The 22,280-nt window shown below is 36.0% G+C and overlaps 1 protein-coding gene and 1 long non-coding RNA gene across 4 annotated transcripts in view; one reads left to right on the top strand and one right to left on the bottom strand.

Annotated features, from left to right (window-relative positions):
- The window catches only part of SLC24A2 (solute carrier family 24 member 2), a 207,840-nt gene that overhangs the window by 33,717 nt on the left and 151,843 nt on the right, over positions 1-22,280 (top strand). The gene's annotated exons all lie outside the window — the stretch shown is intronic.
- Positions 5,884-22,280, bottom strand: part of LOC130682996 (uncharacterized) — a 206,230-nt gene continuing 189,833 nt past the window's right edge. Inside the window, exon 3 of the long non-coding RNA XR_008996533.1 lies at positions 5,884-6,118. This is a non-coding gene — a long non-coding RNA (uncharacterized LOC130682996). The remainder of the gene's footprint in view (positions 6,119-22,280) is intronic.

Raw genomic sequence — 22,280 nt, 5'->3', positions numbered from 1 at the left:
ATCAACCCCCATCTGGCCCTTCTCTCCTCTAGATGACCTACCAGTTCTCTATGAGCAGATGAGTTTATGATCATAAAATGTAACAAGTGTCTATGCTTTTTAAATTAGGAAATGCAATAGCATGCCTCAAGATAAACAGAACCCTAGAATCTGAGCATAATTTTACTCATAGATATTTTAGAGGGGAGCAGCAGTTAAATAAGTTATGTAGCAAGTAACTTAGGACACTTATATATTATGCAAATAAGAAGAGATAATGGGATGCAAATTCCCCTTTCTTGGATATAACACAAATTTGAAGAAATAGTGCTTCCCAGCAACTACTTCAGGCTACACCCCTCTGCCCAGCCCCTACCCACACCCACCCTGTCCTCTGCTCTGGAACAATGGCAAAGTCTGCTGCTAAGGGAAGGGACAACCACCCCTGGGATGAGACGCAATGGAAACAAGAAGGGCACAGAAAGTGAAAGGAAAGAGCCAGTCCCTTCTTTCCTTCATCTTCCTGTAGGTGCCAGTCTCCCTCTAGTGCCCCCTTTTGGCCGACCCTCAGGATCAGCTGGCAAATCAGAAAGCAACTTTGCAGAGCTCTGTCCCTAGCTTCAGAAAGCCAACATTGAAAGGTGAGTCTGCAGCTGAAAGGCAATCGCTTAATCACTGGCACAGAATTTTTCAGGAAAGTTTAGCTGATGGCAGCAGCAGAAACCAAAGCTGTGAACTCTTACGAAGAGTGAAGCAGCTTTCTAGATGCCAGGCAAGGCATATGACGTGTAGCCTGATCTTAATTGTCCTCAAGTGACATTCAGCTTTAACAGTGTTTATTTACCTTCAAGTAAAACCAGTATAACTGTGATTCAGTCAGAGAGGGCAGTAAACTATCACAAAGCTGTTGTAGGTCTCTGTGTATATTCTTTTGGGGAGTCCCTTTTATAATGGAAAATTTCAAATACACCTAAAGTACAAAGAATAATACAATGAACACCTGTGAACCCATAGCCCTGGTATAATAATCATAAGCATTTGGCTACTCACGTTTTATTTATCACCCCCCACCCCTTCTCTGTTTCCCCCAGCTTTCCACTGAACTATGTAATTTCATTCCTGAACAATTCAGTGTATGTTTAATTAAAGCACAGTGAATTTCCACAAATCCAACATGCTCATGTAAATTCCTGCTAGATACAGTGAAAGAGTATTACAAACACCCAGAGCTGCTTTATACTTCTCTCCCATGTCTTCTCCCCACTCTTCTCAAAGGAGTGACCACTATCACTTGCTTTAAACTTTGTATATATAGACTCATAAAGTATGTATGTTTTTTAGTTCTTTGGTTCACCATTGGTAAGATTTATCCATGTTGTTGCAAGTAGCCATAGTTCATTTATTTTCCTTGTTCAGTGGTAATTCATTGCCAGAATATACCACAGTTTATTCATTTATTCTACCATTGACATATAATTGTTTCCAGCTTTTGGCTATTAAAAATTGTGTTACTGTGAACACTCCTATACATGTCTTTCGGTACATACTTGTTTGTATTTCTCTTGGGTATATCTCAAAAAAAAATTGTTGGATCTTACAGTATGCATATATCCAACTTTAGTAAATACTGCCTAACAGTCTTTCAAAATGGTTACACCAGTTTTCCTCCCACTAGTTCAAGTTGCTTCATATACTTGTCAACACTTGACATTGTGCTTTTCATTTTAAACATTCTGATAGATATGTCATGGTCTCTCATTATCATTTTAAATTTCATTTCCTTGATGAGCACATTTTCTGGTGCTTACTTAGCTATTTGAATATATTTTATAAAGGATCTTTTCCATGCTTTTATTGGGTTGTCTTTTTTCTTAGTGATGTATAGGAGTTCCTCATATATTCTTGATATGAATCCTTTGGTGGATATAAACATTGCGGACATCTACTCCCATCGTAGCTTGCCTTTTCATTCTCTTTATGGTGTCTTTGATAATAAAAGTTCCCAATTCTAATGTAATTCAATTTATCAGACTTTTTCTTATAGTTGGTGCTTATTGTGTCTTGTTTAGGAAACTTCTACTTATCCCAGTATGATAAAGATATTCTCCTACATTATATCCTAGAAGTATTTTTTTAAATCTTTCACGCATAGGTCTATAATCCACCTGCAACTGAACTTTGTTTATGATCTGAGATATGGGTCAGGATTATGGCTGTACAACTGACCTAACACAATTTATTGAAAAGAATATTATTTCCTCATTGCACTATAGTTTCACTTTTGTGATATATCAAGTGATGATATAAGTGTGTGTTTATGGTTTTTCTATTTGTATATCATTGTGTGAATACCATGTTATTTATATTATAATTGGGATTGAGACATCTAATGGTGTACATTCTTGATCTTTGTTCATCTTCAGATCATTCTTGGTTATTCTTGGACTTTTTCATTTCCATATAAATTTTAAATTAGCTTATCAATTTCCAAACTACCTGTTAGGATTTTGATTAGGATTGCATTCAGTCTACTATTTAATTTGACTGAAAATGATGTCTTTGCAATACAGAATCTTCTTTCCAGAAACATTTTGTATCTTTACATTGATTTAGACTTTATTAATTTCTCTAAATAATGTAGTTTTCTTTGGAAAACCTTTGCACATCTTTCATTGATCTTATTCCTAAACATATGCGTTTTTATAGATTTATGCTATTTTAAGTGGAATAATTTTTTATTTTTTTGTCTTCTGTTTTTGCTAGTTTATGGAAATGTAGTTGTTTTGCCAAATTCAATTATTGATTCAAATAGTTTATTTGAAGATAATTTTGATTTTTTTTCTGTACATGCAATCATGTCACCTGTGAATAATGACTGTTTTATTTTTTCCTTTCCAATCTTTATTTATACCTTTCATTTTTTTTCTTGCTTAATTGCACTGGTTTTTAGACCAGCATGTCACAAACACATACTGAACATAATAAAGTTACCTAGAAAACATGGGTTCCTCTCTCACTTACAATTTGTTACCCTAAATGTCCACTTTTATCCTAACACCATCCAGCCCCCAGAAAAATGGTCCCCCACATCTCTTGCATTGTTTTTGAAACAAAAGACGATGGTATCCAGATTCCATGACAGTTAGTGAGTTGTGCTCATGTTGATAATGGGGACAAACACTGCTTATCAATGAATGGAGGTTGAATGGCAGAAGTACATAGGTAAAAGGCAAATTAATTAACTTCACAAATCTACCCTCCTAGATTCCTTGTACAATGAAGTATTGTTCCCTAATAATTTTGGCTCTTGTTTTCTTACTGCTTTTTGTGCTTATACTTGTAGGTCTGGGAATTAGCAAGTTATACATAAATTAGCAATATTTTTGCAGTGGTTGTACATCCCAGCTGAGGAATATTTTACAGTATGAAACAATTTATATTTCTCTTAGATTTGCATATATTAAGTCTAGACCTAATTTATGTGATGCTTCATTCTGATTCTTTTCATTGACATATAGACAGACATTGAACAGTAGAATTCAAAGTTTTACATTTATAATATTTAGCAAAATTTACTACATTTTCAAAAGTTAAATATAAAATATAGGCTTTCTTTAATTCTGATTTAAATTTGGAGATTCACTAATTTGTTTGTATCTTGCCTATAGTTTTAAAATATAATTTTGAATATCTTAGAACAAAAGTGGTATTTTTAAAAAATTTTTAATATTTTACATTTGTTTTTCATAAAAATATATTAACATTTATACCCCTTGAATGCAATTGCATTTTATTTGTTAATCCTTTAAATCGTTACTGCCAATAGTACCAATTATATGAAAATCTTGACTACAACATGAGAAATTTGCTAAAATAAAGGTAATAAAATATAATTTTGTAGCATGAATAAAATAATGTATTATTCATGACTTCATTTTTATGACTTATTCAAACATGGCCAGCCCATCAATCCAGGCATGTACCTTAATAATTAAATTGAATCATCTTTGATATTTTGCCATTTTAAGTCATATATAAATTATAGCTTTATACTTTTTTATTTTGTTATTATAAAGTTATATTTGTCAAGGTAGAAGGATAAGATATATTTTGATAGTTTCTTATTTTGATTTGTAGTTTTTACATATTTCAATATAGGGAATGCAGCCTCCGTTTGTCTTCTTACCCTTGTACCCCCAAATGAGACTCAGTGAGCCTGGCTAGGACCTCGGGTGCAGTGCTGTATAGAGGAAAATGCAGCAGGAATCCTTGTTTATCACATTCTCCAAATTTTCAGCCAGTTCAATAATGATTTTTTTTTTTTTGGTTTGCTCTTTCTATCAGTTTCAGGGAGACCGACATTAAAAACCTATTTGTAGCTTTGTCCATTTCTCTGTTTAGTCCTGTTAATTTTTGCTTTATGTATTTTGAAGCTGTGCTCTTAAACACATATTGAGAATTGTTATATCATTATGCTGAGATAACCCTTTCATTCTGGTGAAATGGCCCTCTTGATATCTAGTAAGTCTTCTGGCTTTGAAGTCTGCTTTAGTCTAACTCTAATATAGCTACACCAGCCTTGTTTTGGTTAATTCTTCCTTGGAGTTTTCCACCCTCTCAATCCTTTCATGACCTTCAAAGTATGTCACTTGTAAGCTGCACGTAATTGGGTTTTGTTTGCCGTTGTCTGCTTACAATCTTTGTTTTTTAATTAGAGTATATGTTTGATGTAATTATGGATATATTGGGGTTTAAATCCATCAGCTTATTTATTTTTTATATGTCTTACCAATTCTATGTTCTCTTTTTCTCTTGTTTGTTTCTTTTTAAATTTAATTAATTTGAACTGCATTTTGTTTCCTTCCTGTTTTTTTATTCATCTTTGAAAACTGTAAAGCTACATCATGCATGCTTAACTTACTGAAGCCTAATATAAAAGAGTACTTTTACTACTTTCTAGACAATATCTATTAAGAACCTTAGAATAGTTTAGCTCCATTTAATCCCCTTCCATTTTTTTATGTTACTGTTGTCATTTGTTTTAATTCTAAAGACATCTGGGTATGGTTCAAACTGCTCTGTCCAGTCTCTGCTCAAATGTCACTTCCTCAGAGAGTCTTACCTATATCACCCAAATTAAAATACCCTCACCCCACCCCTTTCTTCTCCATTCCCTTGTTTTTGTTCATGGACTTATCACCTGAAATGAGATTTTTTTTTCTGTCTCTCTTATTAGAAAGTAAGCTTCATGAAGGCAGGGTCTGTCTACCTTCTTCATCAGGACTTGGCCCAATAAATATATATTTACTCACAAATGGAAGTCAGAGGTGCCCAACAGAGACCACAGTCACTAAATCTTAAGAATGAGGAAAGCAGGGGCCCATAGAGCACTGAAGAACTTCTGCAAATCACAAGTCAGAAGATTTTTGTATTGAGAAAACTTGGGAGGGATACTAGAATCATTCCAGAAATAACCAAGCAAGCAGATTTCCTCTATTCATGTTTTTCATTCATTCAACATTTCCTGAACACCTGTTCGAATCTGGGCACCAAGCTAGGTGCTGAGTATTGTGCTAGACTGCATGCTGTGTGCAGTAAGCAGCATTCTCTATAAAATTCCTTCGTAGATTGTCATTGGAAACAAGACCTGGTGAAAGGTGTGAGGAACTGATGAGCTGGAAGACTGAAGAGTGTGTTGTAACAAAAAGGCATGGAGGTTATTCTGCTGGTGAGACATTGTCGTGCGGAAGGAAATCCAGAGCTTTACTCCTGATACCCTTAGGTCAGCAATGCTGACGCATAATGCAGAAGGGTTTTCACACTAAAGGCACTGAAAAATTATCTAAGAAAACTCTAAATCCAGAGCCTCTGGATTTATAGTGCCCTGTTTCCCCCACTGCTGAGACTTAGAACCAAAGGCCACTTGGATCAGGTGTCATCCAGACAGCAGCTCAGATGCCCGGTGTTTTCTTGGAGCCATATTAGCCTTTTTATTTCTATTTTTCAAAACCCATCATAGCTTAAGACATCTGGAATGTTCCATCTTTGGGTGATTTTTTTTGAAATCACTGTTTTCTTCCCTTGTAACAGTTGGGCCTGAGGTGGTATAGGGTTATTGCCCTCTGATTTTTGCCCATTTCTGAAATTAAAAGAAAAAAAGTCATGGGTTAGCTCTTCAGAATGGCAACTGAAAAAAAAATCAGGTTTTTATTAATAGTTGGGGCTATATTGTTTTCACATTTTCAGCTCTCAGCCTACTCTCCAGCAGGTGGGAGGGCAGCTGGGCCTGCAATAGAAAGTGACCCTAGCAGCTAGTCTCTCTTGTCTCATGATCAGCCCTGAAATAGTACAGACGTGGGTTCTACAAATGAAACACAAATGGCATTTGCAGGCAGAGTAACTGCAGAGGAAGAGCCAGCATGACTGTGGGGAGATCAATCTCAGGTTGTGAGGTTAGGATCACAAACTAATGCCTACCGGACCCTGCCCAAGCCTCCTAGCAGGGCTTGCAGGACTTCTAAGGGAATCACATGGATGGGTGAGCTCACGCTGTCAAATAGCCAGTATTTCTGGTATTTCCTCAAGTGCTGGTCTCCAGGTGCCCTGTTGGGCCAAACTACTGGTCAGAGATTTTTCTGGAAGTTACACCTCTCCTATTTTAGAAAGTGTTTACCAGGAAGAGAATTTTTTTTTCTTTTTCTTTTTTGTCTTAACCCAGCAAGTAACTCTTTAACCTTTGGTATTAAACACCCAGAAAAACAAAACAAAACAAAACAAAAAACATGGCAATAGGTATCATTTCTGAGCATCTACAATGGGCCAACATCCTCTCAAATATTTTCTTTCATATCCTCAAATCCTCACAACCCTACAAGGTAGATATTGTTATACCCATTTCACAGACCAGGAAGAAAATACTCAAGTAGTTAAAGAAATTGACTCACAGTGTGTAGGTTGCAAAGCTAGGGTTCATAGCCAGCTCAATTCAACAACACTATGCCCTTTAGAAACTGTGTCAGTGACACTACATCCCCATTTAATTCCCCTGATTAAGTTATGCATATTTGAAATGCTCCTCTTGCTCTCCATGAACAATTGTGCAATCAGGGCTTTCATATCTCTAACACAAACATTCCATCTATAACAATAGATATGTAAATAGGTACACAAATTTTACAGATGGAGAGCCTGAGCTCAGAGAAGTCTATACTCAGAGCAGAGACAGGATTCCAACAAAGACCTGATTCTAAAATCCATATCTTTTTCACCATCTAGACCACGTCCTAAACTTTATTCAGTGGCTAAATATCAAGGCAATATATAAATGAGAAGAACAGCTAAATTTGATTCATCAGCTGCCCTATGTACTATTCCAGTTTGGGCTGGCTTGTTTTAAAAGATGTACCTCAAAACAAATCAATATCACTTAGCCTTTAAACAAATAGATTATAAAGCAAAATGGACTGAAAAGTGTAGCAGTTTTAAGTATGATCAAGTGCTTGAAAGACAAGTATCTTGTTTTTATATTGTCAGAAACTTTTATTTTCAAAGGTAAAAAATAACCTAAGAGCTATAAGATTTAAGTATAGAAGGGAGTAGAAGTGATGGTTTAAAATGCTCTTAAATGAACTTTAAAGGCACTCCATATGCTTAGAAAAGATATGCATCCAATATTTTTAATGTGTTTAAAACATTTAATACAAAAGTAATCTATCCATATTTTAAGTAATTTAAGCAATAGAAAATGTATAAAAACCCATATAGATAAACAAGTATTTTTTAAACAAAAATAACTCTTACACATCACATTATGAAACTTGTTTTTTTTCATTTAATATGTAAATTGGATATATTTTCATATTGCTACATATAGATTTACCTCATTCTGTGAAACAATGGCCTAGCATTCCATAGTAAGGTTGTAACATCATTCATTTAACTAGTCCCCATTTAGGTTTTCTACAATCACAAAATTGTAGCTTTAACAACTTTGCCCTTCTATCTTTATACACGTGTGCAGATAAATTATGTGATTTGTCTATAGGATAAGTGCAGTTACTGTGTCAAAAGCATGCATTCAAGATGTTGACAGATTTGCCAAATTACCTTCAAGATAAATTTTCACATTTAACATTTCTAAAAATGCATTCTATATTGAGTGTGATAAAACATGGTCATAGTTCTCACTGCATTGCATACCTCCTCTTTGGTAACAGTTGGTCAGAGGCTTGAAGGAACTGAGGGAGATTGCCAAGCTGCTACGGAAAGTGCTAGCAAAAACAGTCCACGAACTTGACCTGCAGACTTGGGTGAGGTGAACTGACTTTCACCCATTGAAATGCTAGATTCTTTCTCCTCATTCCATAAACATTCATTGAGTATATAGTATGCAGAAAGCAAGGTGATGGGCAGTAAGGTTGTTCCAGAGGTGAGACAAGTATGACCAATCCTAGACTCATATGCTTTACTTTCCTTCTTTTGGTAGGCAATTATTTTATTTTTTTAATATACATATAGTAAAATTCACTCCTTTTGGTGTACTGCTTTGCTTTTTAATCCAAGCCTCAACTCAAACAAATAAAAACAACAGCTATTGCTATTGAATATGCCCTTTGCTATATTTTCTATGTTTGATTCCCTCAAAGTTCATGTGCTGAATCCCTAATGCCCAAGGTGTTGATATTAGGAGGTGGGGCCTTTGGGAAGTACTTAAATCTTGAGAGTAGAGCCCTCATGAATGGGATTGATGCTTTTTATGAAAGAGACCCCACAGAGCTCCCTCACCCCTCCCACCATATGAGATACAAGGTGAACATTGTGACCTGTGGAAGAGGGCCCTCAGCTGACTGTGCTGGGATCCTGATGTCAGTCCTCCAGTCTCCAGAACTCTGAGAAATAAATTTCTGGTGTTTATAAGCCACTCAGTCTGTAGCATTTTGTTAAAGCAGCCTGGATGGATAAAGACACCCATTATTTTGTCAGTGAAAAAAAATCAGCCAGTGTAGAATTCTTTAGGCCTCTGACTATACAAAAATTGAGGAGCCTTCCAATATCTATAATTCCCTAAATCAAAGGCCTATACTTGTTTTTGATGTAAAATGTTGACTGTTTTTGTTTTGTTGGTTTGAGGTATGCAGTATGTGGCTTTGGAAAATTGTGCCTGCCTTTTCTAAAAGAGCCTTTCTTCCTCCAGATTGAAAACTTTCTATAATCATTACATGTGACAACTTGAGACTTTTCATTATAACAAAGCAGAGTGAATAAAGGAGTTTTAATGAAAGGCATAGGCTTCTGAGCTGAAACTACATTACCAACTTGAAAACCTAGAAAATGCTAATCTTCAGTATATTAAAAGGACAGCCAGCTTAGCCTCCTTAATGCCCATTTGCCTGAATTTATGAGATACCTTTTTTTTTCAGTGTGATATTTTTGAAATTATTCAGCTGGGAGTGAGTTGAACTTTTTTTTCTGTCACTAATTCATTAAAAATGCCAGTCATACAAAGCAACTCAAGTGAGACCATCTGCCTTCCAGAAAGCCTTAAGTTCCCAAAGAGCAGGAGGGACTGTACTCTGGACCTGAGCTGGGACTGATGGGCTTACAAAGGGCACGGCTTCCCAGCCCAGCACACCTGACCCACTCCAGCTCCCCACTTCTGTACCTGGCAAGCAGTTGAACTCTTTGGAGCCTCCCTATTTCACTTGAAAAGGATTAATGACATTGACCTCCCAGGGCTGTTTAGGCCATTAGGGTTAACCTACCTTCTTTCCCTTTTATGAACTTCTAGAGGAGCCATGAGGACTGTAAGCAACCCCTTTCCCCACTGAGAAAGAATTGGGAATGATCTTGGTTTATGACTTCTGGCTTAAATAGTAAATGACCATGTTTTCAAATAAACTGATCTGATCTTGGCTTAGAGGACAGAAGGTAAATTATCACAGGGTGGTTTTTCAGATGGAGTCTTTTTTTCAATATTTAGGATAAATGAATTTTTTAAAAATTTTCTTTTGGAAGAAGGTTTTCAGTAAAATTACTTGAATGCCTTAAAAAAGTAACTGGAGAAAGAGTGAAAGATGTAATATTTATTCATCCAATAAAGAAGTGTAAGTGTCTACTACATTGCCAGCCATCGTTCTAAGTGTTTAGGCTTCTTCAAGGAATGAACGTGGCCCAATTCCCTGCCCTCCTGGAGAGGAGAAGGGAGAATACAAAATAAATAAGTGAATTATGTAGTGTGTGGGAGGATGCAAAGTGATACAGAGAAAAATAAATTAAGGAAGAAGGTGGGGGGATTTTAAAGTCAGACTCTAATGCAAAAAAGAAATGGTGATTATGAACTAAGTATATGATGCAAGTTATTTTAAGGCCACTTTCAAAATCTGGATTGTATCTGAAGCATTCTTTTTTGGTTTCCTGAGGGGATGACAAAAATGTCACTCTATAAAGATCCCCCTATTTTTTTATTCTATCCACATAAAAATGTCTAGTGTTTTTGCCAGCTTAAGCTAGGACTCTCTAGCATTAAATCTCAGCAGATTTACTTTAAGAAGAACCCAGGAGTTGTAAAGCCTACAGATACAGAATTGCTGTTTTTACTTCCCTTATAAATTAGGTGATGTAATCTTCACTTCTTTAGTGGTGAAAAAGCTTCACCCAAATTTTTCACGTGGCTGAATGAAATGGGTACAAATAATAAATTGGGGGATTTACCTCACAGTGGCACAGTAGGGTAAACAGATCAATTCTACAGGATGTAAAAATATTCCATAGAACAGTTGGAATCTGCAGATGAATTTAACTAAGTTTACCATATGTGAACAATGCTATCCAGTGATGATTTTAAGTGAATCATCTGTATGACAACTAGAGGATATTTAATGCCAAATGGCCATGTTAGCAACAAGAATTTGGTAATCATTGTGCAGGCAGCACAATCACAGTTCATGCTCTATTCAGTTCAGAGAAGGTTGCTGAGGTCTCCGAGCTCCACTAACAGCTGTCTCTTCTATCTCACCTCCTGTTTTAGCGAGAGTGCTGTGCCTCAGACTGCTGTTTGGAAGCAGTAACCACACTGCAATTATTTTTGCTTTCATACTACAACAAAACAAAATGAATAAACAAGCAGTATAAGTGCAACTAATACAGACTCACACTGATACACAAAGGAAGACTGTGTCATCTTTTATGGAACTAGATTTTGCCTTCTCCTTTCACCTTTTAAGTTGGATATAAGATATTCTTGAAGTTATATTATATTCTCTTTCAGGCAATTCAAATATTACTGTGGCATCAAGGAGACTGCCTGATGAGAGGAAGTGTCATTCTATGCCATGTTTAATGTGAAATGCGTGTCTGCGTGATGAAAAGAATTGCCAAGAGGTGACTCCAGGGAGATTGGTTTTTGAGGTGCTAGAAAACTGGAGGCAGAAATCTTGATCAGGCAGGGCACATAGCCCTCGACTCTGCCTCCTTTCCTCCATAAGGATGTGGCCTCCCTAGAACTGAGTTTGCTTCAAGAATCAAGAGATGTCAGTGTTTGTAAATACTTTGTATTTATGGTTTGTAAATACCGTAAGTTTTTTTTCCCCAGTACCATGTAACTCTAAATATGAAAGACCAGGGCATAGTAAGAACTGGATATTTTTTTTCCAAATCTGACATAATTCTACCCAGAGGAGAATGTGGGCAACTGCTGTGTATCCTGGGAGTAAGGGAGAAACTGTTCTAAGATAAGCTACATCTAATGCTGCTCTGTGAACCTACACCCATTCAGTTCTGTGTCTTTTGGAACACGGAGAAGTACATGTAAGCTGTTTCTCCAAAACTCTCACCCCTGAAATACCGCAGTAACAGTGGCCTTCATACTTATACTATCTCATTCATACACCATCTCATATTCTTGTGTATAGTTCCTTTAAAATGATAAAAATTAATGTGCACATAAAATAAAATGCTGTTAAAAGATAATAAAATGTTGTGGTATGTATAAATGCAACCCTGGGAAGATAACCTATTTTACAGACAGTTTACCTTCAAATCTAAAAGCTTTTATCAAAACATTCAACAGTTTGTACATCTTTCATCCTAAGCCAAAATAGAGTAAAAATAATATGTTGAGCCAAATTCTCTTACCTAAATTATTTACTTCTTCTGCAGGAGGCATGTCTACATTGGCATTAGCTCCTTTAGCTGATTAAGTTATATGTAATTACAATAGAAAATATGAAATTAAGCACTTAGATGGGCAATGTGCAGAGCATCCTCCAGGGTTTCTCAAATTGACTACTATTGACATACTGGGCTGGGTACTACTTTGTTGTAGGGTATTGTGCCACCATAGGATATTTAGCAGCATCCCTGGCCTCTGCCCACTCAGTGCCAACAGCCCCCCACCTTATCCCCCATGAAGACAACCAAAGGTGTCTCCAGATATTGCAAAAATGCCCCCTGGGGTCCAAAATCACCCCACTGGTATATTCTATAGTGGCTAAATATAACTGCATTGTAAGACAGAGATTTTGAAGGGCACAAGCCAGGCCTGAGAGAGTTGCGATGGGTGTAGGAGATGGCTTCCTATGGGGAAGACAGGGAAGCTGCAAGAAAAGATGAGATTTGGCTGGCTCTTAAAGTTCGTATAAGACTTAGGACTAAACTGTGTCTTGTTTTTTAGTTTACCTTCAGTGGTACCTTTTCCAACTGGTGTTTGTATTTGAAATATTCCCTACTGGTTTCCAAGATGTTTAAATTTTTAAATATGCCAAAATTATAGTTTGTGCATGAATTAAAAATTGGAGAAGTTAAAATAATTTTTATTTCCTTTTTTAAACTAAGACTGAATTTTTCTGATCTTAATAATGTCGCTCTTTTGGAATGAGAGCATCTGGGGATAGTTGGATTGGGTATACACTGTTCTCCATTTATAAGTGCCACCAAAAAAAGGCCACTTGGCATTGTTTTAATGAAAGAGAAGTTATATAACAGACTTTGTATTAATAATGTTACCTTTTGGCAGGGCCCATTCCCTACTCCTTTCCCAAAGAAAAGCAAAATGCATGTCAAGTCACTTAGACATTTTATCCTGTCCTTAGTTAATCTTTTACAGATCAAAAGTATGCACAGTTGTCTTTCAAATATATGTTGAACCTTCAAGGTTGTTTTAACTTTGAAGACATCACCTTTTTCAATAACTTGCTAAGATTGTGCCATATTTGAAAAACAGATGTAATTGCATACTGCTGTGTCAGAACGCCACTCTTCCCGGTAGCATCCGTCCTTAAGTCTGATTGAGCAACAACCAGCTATGCCCTTAACCAAGTGTGTGAGATTAATCATGACTGTGTTCTCCAAACTTTGGGGCTCTGAGTTATCCAAAAAGGAAGTCTTCTTGGAAGACTTGCTCTTAAATTCTTCAAGTGAATTATCATTCTTTCCCAAGTATAATACTTGTGTCAGTATCAATTGTACTGCATAACAAATTAAAAGATTATGACAGAAATTGTATTTGAATATTAACCTTACTATCAATGCACCAGAAATCGTTTTATATCATGAGTTAGATGCATTCAACCAATGTAAATTTATGAATTGCAAATACTCAATATGGCAAAATGCTCACCTCATCAGAGGCATACCTTCTGCTGGACCCAGTATCTAAATTCTCAATAAGTGTCTGTTGAAGTAAACTCTTTATGTTAATTTCTGGTCTTAAGTATGATGTAGAGAAGACTTTTTGAACTGTGAATTTTGCTACAATGGTTTGTTCTTACTTTGAATCTGGCCCTGGACTTCCATTATTAATTGCTAACATAAATTCTCTTGAAATTAGTTTTCTGGGAGAATTCCTTGCATAGGACATTAAATGATCTGTCTCTATCTGATTTAGCGGTACTGGAAAGCAAGGTAACAGCCCTAATATTTCTTAGGGTCCCTTCTAGTGCTATAATCGATCCTAAAGTCATATAACAAAAATTGCTTATTTCAGAGAATCTATGATAAAGTCACTAGGATAAGATGAAAGACTCAGTTTATAGCTTTAGGTAGAGTTTAATGGGAAAAATTTTTGACTGCAAGTTAGTGGGAGGTAATAGTATGTTTGGAATGGGAACACCTGTATTAAATATCATTTTTAAACTGGGGCAGAGTGCCAGATGTTCTGTGGGCTCATTCTCTTTTGATGCATCTTATTTATCTTTGTCTTAAGCAAAAATATGAAATAAATTAAAATTTCTTCACATCTATGCAACAAAAATAGAAATACCGAGCAAATTACATAACTACTAGATAAAGCAGCACCTAAAATAATTGCCATAAGCTATTTGGAGATTTATTTTGAATTAGACTGCAGGAATGTGCATGATGAAAGTGGCATCTGTCATTTTAAAACAATATAGTAATTTATTATAAAATGGATTCATGTGCACTGCTTAGATTGACAGGTCTTTAAATTTTGATGATAATTTTATCACTACCACCCCCAAGCCCCAGTATTTTATGTGCCATTTGCTTTGGGATTTTCCTTGAATTAAAAATTGAACAATCTTATTGTGGTGCAGAGAGGATTTCATTACTTTCAGAGGTGACCTTCCAGATTCTATTAGGACAAGAAAATAGCCTTTAACAACGTCACTCAAAACCTATCTTCTCATACAGGCTTTCACTTCATTCTAGCACCTCCAAATGCTCTAGAAATTCTTTGACATTTCTCCTTCCCTATGTCCTTCCCACCCAGAGTCTGTAATAGATGTATATTAAAGTTGTTTGGAAGTCTTTTTAAAAAATTGTTATCAAAGTCTTCTTTATCATTCTGTTTGTATAATTCTGCCACTTGCATTTTTGTTGCCTCAGTTCTTCAGGTGGAGAGTTAGTATGTAGAAGATAGGGATTGAATATCCTGTTCCTTTGTAACTTCCCAGGGAGCTTAATTCAGACCCCTGTACCTAATAGGCATCTGATATTAGTATTAACTGTTTTTTCTGATGAAATACCACATGATTTCTTTAAAGACTATCTTGATTTATCATGCATTTTTTAGCTATTCATAAGAACTACAAACTGAATATTAATCAACTATTCACAGCTTTCCTGTTGAAGATGTAATAGCACCAACGGAGGTGGAAGTTTGTTCATTTTACTACATAACAAGTCATAATATTCTTTTATTTTAAATGGTTTCAAATATGTGCCCAACCCAGCTCATCCCAATCAACTCCTATAGGGAGTCATATTTTTTATTGCTGCACTAGAATTCCTAATATCAAACTTTCCCAAGAAACATTCTTGAAGATATCTGATTTCATCTGCTCCAGGATTACCTAATCCAGTTTTTCTTTTCACCTAAATAAGTCTCTTTTCACCCACCAACTATTATACATGAAACTATTTAATATTGTTCTCTATAATTTCCATTTAGACTTAAGTGAGACCATGAAAGTAGCATGTACAAAAATATATAATAGCAGTTGATTGTAGTTTCTGGAATGCATTCTCCTCTTGGGAGGGACTGTATAACCAGTGAGATATGAGGAATTTGGAAAAGCATCATGGAAAGTAACCTTATATTAGAAAATGGAAAGTAAAAAGTATACCAAATTAGGCTGAAAAAATGAGGACTATTCATCTGAAAAAGAGCAACAAACCTCAGTAATGCCACTGTGTTAGTTTCCACTGTTTTTAGTTATATGAAAGAAAATTACCATTGTCTTCTCCATGAATATACAGACAGGCATTTTTAAAAAGAAAATAAACTTTAGATGGAAAGATAAAGTTATATTGGATGAAAATGTCCTCAAAATGAAGGCTGTTTTGTGTTAGCATGATTGATTTTGGAGAACTATGAAATTGTTTCATTAAGAAGCCATAAGGATGAGGAAGATACTAAATGTCTGAAATGATGGGGACTAAATGATATTTTTTAAATCCTCCTATTTGAATGGTTTGTAAGATTTCTTTCCATTTATTATTTAATTTCTTTATTAACTTCCCTGATTCCCTCAGATTTATTATCATTGCATGATCAAAGCTTTTTAAACCTTCATTGTGAAAGAAGGAAGAATACTTTAGTGTTTGGTTATTTTATTGGAACACATATTTTTGTCTCTTCTCTTTATTATTTCATTGTTGTCACTTTAGTCAAGCCATATCACTAACTCCAAAAAAAATAAAAAACTCAAGATTTTTACAAAAACTACTCTAGCCTGGATCAATATAGGGTCAACATGTCAGAATCTTTATATTGGAAAAAGGGGACTATAACTGAAATCCAGCCAGGATCATTTTTCTCAGGATGTTTATGAACATACAGAATTGATGTTTTGATTTAAAAATAAACTAAGTGAGTTTTATTTTTAAAGTAAAGTTTCCATAGTGGAAAATTTCTGGATTAGATGCTGCTTTTCATCACTCCCACCCTTTTAGTGAGTTATGAAGAATTTTAAATTCCCATCACTTTGGGACAACAGTGATTTTTCTTAAATTTACAAAAGGAAATAATTACCAAGGAGTGAAACTTGTATGAAGAAGTATCAGAAAGTGTCATTCCTATATCACAGAACTACACACTCCAGAGCAGAATTACTGGGACTAAAACAGTAACTTATATCACTGTCCTCTGGAAACTTAGAGAATCAAGTCAAGATAATATTAATATCAGGGAGATATGTGTTGCTAGTAGAAGCTTTCAAAGGTATCATACATACACACACACATACCACACACACACCAACCACCCTACGTCCACAAATTATTTCAGAACTACAGAAAGGAAATTGAGGACATGAGTTTGTATTTAAATGTTTGTTTTTGAATTGATTCAAGAATACATTGGCTCTTCTTGGCCACACTGAGGTGATTTTGTTTTCTTTTGTTTTGTTTTAACACAATATGTTTAGTATAAAATATTCCCAAACCAAAGACTGAGAAAAGGCTCAAGCTTTATGAAGAATTCTTCAGCACCACGGACAGCTGCAGCTCCCTTCTGCAATTTTGTAGTTGAACACACTCAGGGGCCATTTAATAAATTCAGGGCTCATAATCCATGTGTGTACTGTGATATCTCATCCTTGCATTTTCAGACAAGATTGTCTCAGGTTAGCACCCATATTTAGTGGGGTTCTTCCCTCTCCATGGTTGAATAGTTTGTTTACCATCTTCTGCACGTCCTTTTGCAGTATCTGGTAAATTATTGTAGATTCTCAGAGTCAAATGGATGTCCCCAAAGCCAGAAATCAGCCTTGTTCAGTTTTTTTTGGCACACAGAGAGGTTTTAAAATACAATATATCAAGACAAGTATTTCTTATATTGGTTGCTCTTGATACTAGCAACATATCATTTATAGGTTTATCTCCAGTCTGCTTCATCTCTCTATGTTACCTCCCCAGCCTCTGTAGGAATTTGTGTGAACCATGTCATAGAGCCGAATAGAATTTGGAGAAACTTTAGAGTTCTCTTAAATAAACATTAAGACCCTGAAAGATGAAGTGGCTTGCCTGACATCAGATAACATTGGATAGATTATATATATTAATTACTACATACCATTTCCAAGTGTGTAATGTAATATATACATTAGTGGAAACCCAGGGAGAGAGTAATCCAGAAAAGGATGATAGTAACAGGAAACAAAACATTCTGAACCACTGAGATAGTGATGAGGTTTGTTTAGGTTTGAAATCCATTTTACTTAGTCAGTGAACTTGCTGATATTCTTCTAAGTACTCAATATTTGACCTTCATTGAAAAGGGAATTTTCCACAAACCCCCAAAACTCAATTTCCAGGCTGGTTCCTCTTTTCTTCTGCTCTGCTTCCTATCTTCTATACCCTTTCTCTTCTACCATTAGTGGGAGTTTTAAATACAAATCCTCAAGCAGTCAAATTCTTCTCATTTGTCAGGCTCAGCTCTTACTCTGTACAACAGAGGTCTGGGAACTGAGATGGTAGAGGCATCTTGGGGGCACTGAGCATCATCTGAGAGCATTGTAAAGAACTCAGATAAAAAAAATTATGTAAAATAGTCTAGGTCAGATATGAAACAGCATAAACGTGCTAAAGAAGTTAGAACTGGGTAATGAATCATCTACAAGTGTTTAAGATGTTACCCACACTTCCTCTCCCACTAATTTGGTGACAATAGTGTTATGATAGGTTCCCTGACAATAGTGAGCCTCAGCTGCCCCATAGCTTGTTGCTGGTAACCAAGGAAAAGAATGTCTGTGACTCTGAGCACCAGGATAGCAAACTCTGTTTCAGAAAACTCCTTCAAACAATAAAGTTAGTAGTACATGCCCAGAAGGAAGATTCATCAGGAATCTCGGCATTTTGGATATTATATGGAGTGGAGGTAGAAGGGAGCTGGTGAGACACACTTTTCAGAGGACTACACTGCTTTCTGCCAATATTCCATTCGACAGCTTGTTGGAGATGGGTTCCTCTTTCTCACACAGCTTGAAATGTGTCAAGAGAGATGTGTCCCACTTCCCTCAAACCAGCTCTAAAATTTCAAAAGGCAAGGCACCAGTATAAGTTCAGGAGTCATAAGGGAAATAAGTTGACACCACACTTTAAAGTTCCAGAAGCTGAAAAGGAGTGAAAATAGGTCATCTTTTAATGAGCTAATAGAAAGACATTCCTACAGTGGAAACTGTTAATCCAAGTATTTGAACATAGATGAGACTCATCTCCATTTGTAGGTGTTCAGTTCTGAAGCAGTGGCCAGAAGCCTGGCAGTTAAGGGCCACAGTTACCAGTGCAGTACAGTGGTGGTGGTGTTTCAGTGTCAAGGCACCCAGCTGTCATCATTGTCTTCATCTGCCCCAATCCCAAGATTAAGTTAGATCTTAATACATGCATGCATTGCCATTTTGTAACTAAAATTTTGAATATAATTTCCATGTACGTGAGTCATGGAAACTAATTCTTTGACCCCTTTATGGGAAAGCCTCATCCAGTATAATCACTACAATAGACTTCAGCTGATTTTAGCCACAGAAAGATGAGAAGAAGGTGTAGAGAACAATTAAGAAAATAATTTAAAATCCAGGTTTAAAAATTCAAAATCTCAAGCAATATATTGGGCTCAGATCATGTGAATTGGATATTATGTATCTTTATTGTTCATCAGTTTAACTTTCAAATTTAGATGACTTTGCATCATTTCCCATTTTTCTAGAATCCTAAAAGAACAAATAAATAGGCTTTGTTGTTGCTGTTAATACTGTTCTTTCTTAACAACCTTTGAGACAAATATTTTAGCAGCATCTCTTTATTGATAATTGCATTTCATCCTTATTCTTTGAAAATTAGAAATGCCTATATTGCACATATGGCAAGTATTGGTTAATCAAAGAATTAAACTGACCTATTTCACTCTACCACCATTTGCAAATAAACAGAATTTACTGGGTTATTTACAAAGTACCTTTCTCCCATGGAACCTCAGTGTATGTCTCTTTCTGATCTAACATCGCTGTTTTCTTTTCTGAGGAAACAGTGAGTCAGCATAGTATGTTCAAGGTTGCAGAGAAATATACTGCTGAGATTTGAGCCCTTTGGCCTGTTTTCCAGGGTGCTATTCATTAGCTCTTACCTTCTAATTCTGCCTCCACATTCTGTCAAATGACGTGAGTGTACCCAGTATCTCAGAAAACACTCTTACTCTCTGGCAAAGTGAACTGCAGTAGTTCATCCATTATCTGAAACTCAGATGTCAGATTACAAACAACTTAAAGCATCTGGAATAGCACCAAACCAGTTTGAGGAGAGAGGGGGGAAGTGTTGTAGACAGATAAATATGTACTTCCAAGGATTCTTTGTCCAGACTTTGAGCAGATTAAAGTGACATAGTAGCTAGGGAGACCTGGAAACCTAGAGATTATATAGTACCATTGACTGACCAGACTGAAAGCATGCACACAGAAGCACAAAGACATGACTGAGACAAAAGAAAGAAAATAATGGGAGCAGAGAGTGTGTGACAGACAGCAGAGGGGGAGGAAAAGAACAGAGGCTGCATGGATGAGAGGGGTGATGGTGGCTATGAGATTCAACACTGAGAGCTTTGTGAGAAAGAAAGGATCAAAGTATATTAAAAAAATTATTATAGATCTCAGCAGAACCATTACATATGATTGATCTAAAGGTAGCTATCAGACATCAGCCCTAGGATAACACTGCTATGGTGGAGAAGGTCACATTTAACATAAGGATAAATCAGATCACCCCAGGGATCACACAGGGCTATCACTGCATACAGAATTTACTGAAGGCCCTCAGACATGTAGTTCAGCGGTGGTTAGTGACCATGAGGCCAGTGACCTTGAACAGCGGTACCTCTTCTATTGAGTATTTCTCAGCAAAAAGAGAGAATTCCTTTCCCCTCTTCCCCTCACCAATGACCGTCAACTTAAAATGACAGGAAAAGACACATTTTAAAGAGATAATTAGAAAAATAACAGATTCTTATTAGTTGACTAGGCATGGATATTTTCTGCTAGGTACTTTGACTGGTTTAACTTTTATAGCCAGTACATCGTGCAGCTATATAAGAATTGTCAGTTGTTTATTCCTTCAGAGAACTCATTTGTAAGAAGCGGCCCTGCTTTGACTAGCATGTAATAGTGTGCCTTGGTCACACATGCTAGCTTCCCTGTGGACTGTGCCTGGTTTCATATGTAGTAAGGACAGGTTGACTGTGCCTGCAGGGATTAGCCTTGTAGACAACTGGAAAATAAAACCTTTACCTTTCAGAAAAAATCCTTAAAACACAGCTTTCAGAGGAGGTATGGTGTTGATTCTAGAGGACAAGCTAATGCACAGATGGATGAAGAATACTTCCCAAGAGTTCCCATCATTTTTAAGTACCTTCAGAGAAAGGTTACTTCAAATGCGAGTCTTACTTGAGGATCCTTCAGCTATTCTTCAGCTAAGCAATTATGCCTCCAACCTCGAAGAGGCAGGGTTACTATCGTCAATCATCTCTCTGCCCGCCCATGTATTAACTGGGAAAGTAAAATGTTATGAAAGAAAACACAAGAATAATTTGATATGCCCTACAAATACTATATAAAACATCCAAACTTATTTTCCGTTAAAAATCATTTTGTAGGTGGTTAGAATTATGTTCAAACATTGGGGAAGGCATCAAGACAAATGTGGTCTGCTATTAAGTCTCTGGGGGTGTTGAATATCTGACGTTGGTGATAATGGAGTTAGGAAGAGACAAAGCACCTTAGGAGTAGGTTTTTCCCCACTTCTTCTCACATAAGTTATGGGGCTAATAATGAGGAATCCACCTCCCTCTCCATACAAATAAATTTATGTATTTATTTGTAATATACAAATAAGTGAGTTATTAGTTGTAGAAACTAATAACTGTTGTTGAAGGGAGACTGTAGAAATCACAAACAAGGTTTGGAAAGTTACTGAGAAGTTGGTAAGACTCTGTGTGCTTTGTGCTTTAGAAAGATTCTAATCAGGGAAAACTTGGAAGATGGGAAAGTAAAATTACTTAATTTTTAGAGTTCTATTTAATGTATTCAGAAGTTATTCCCTAGAGATTCTTGGGAGCTGAGATGTTGTGGAGCTTCATGTAATAGCTGGCTAGATTCAGGTTTTATGAGTATTCTGACATTCACAAGGATCTACTAGCAGCCAGGAGATATCTTTATCTCCTTCTCCAAAATGTGCAATTTTCTTGGCACTTAGAATTTCTCTTGAATATATGCAATTCTTTCCAGAAGAAAGTCAGCATCTTAGAAATCAGTCTGTTTTAAGGAGTTCAGAAAGAATATAACAAATTTTCAGGAAAAAAAACATTTAATCTCATAATTAAGGACTTCAGTACATGAACAAACTTACTAGGGGTACACTCAGGGTAATACCCACTGAACTGATAGACCTATATAGCAATGCTAATAAAATCCTCTGAGAAACAAATCATCAACTTACACGTGTGAAGAACAAATGCAGGTCTTTAGTCAAGCACTTTTCTAATTATGAGGATGCTTTTTGCTCAAAGGAAAGCAGATATCAGTGTTTATAATGGCTGTTGAACATGGTTTCTTGATGACATGAAATGACTATAATTTTAGCTCTCAAAGGTGCATACATAAACGTGGCAGACAAATACATTTAAAATGTTTTATTTCTGCATTCCAAGCATCCTTTTAGAGAAGGTGAATGAAAGTGTGCCATTAGAAAATTCCCTAAAACCTTGCAATTTTGTATATAACAGTCAATACAGATTTAATAGCTGAAGAGAGGTGAATCCTTTCTGTTGGTGTCATGTCTCCATTCCCCCAGAATGA

Source organism: Manis pentadactyla, chromosome 3, assembly GCF_030020395.1.
Source record: "Manis pentadactyla isolate mManPen7 chromosome 3, mManPen7.hap1, whole genome shotgun sequence".
Lineage (NCBI taxonomy): Eukaryota > Metazoa > Chordata > Mammalia > Pholidota > Manidae > Manis > Manis pentadactyla.
This window is presented reverse-complemented; position numbering and strand designations above follow the sequence as displayed.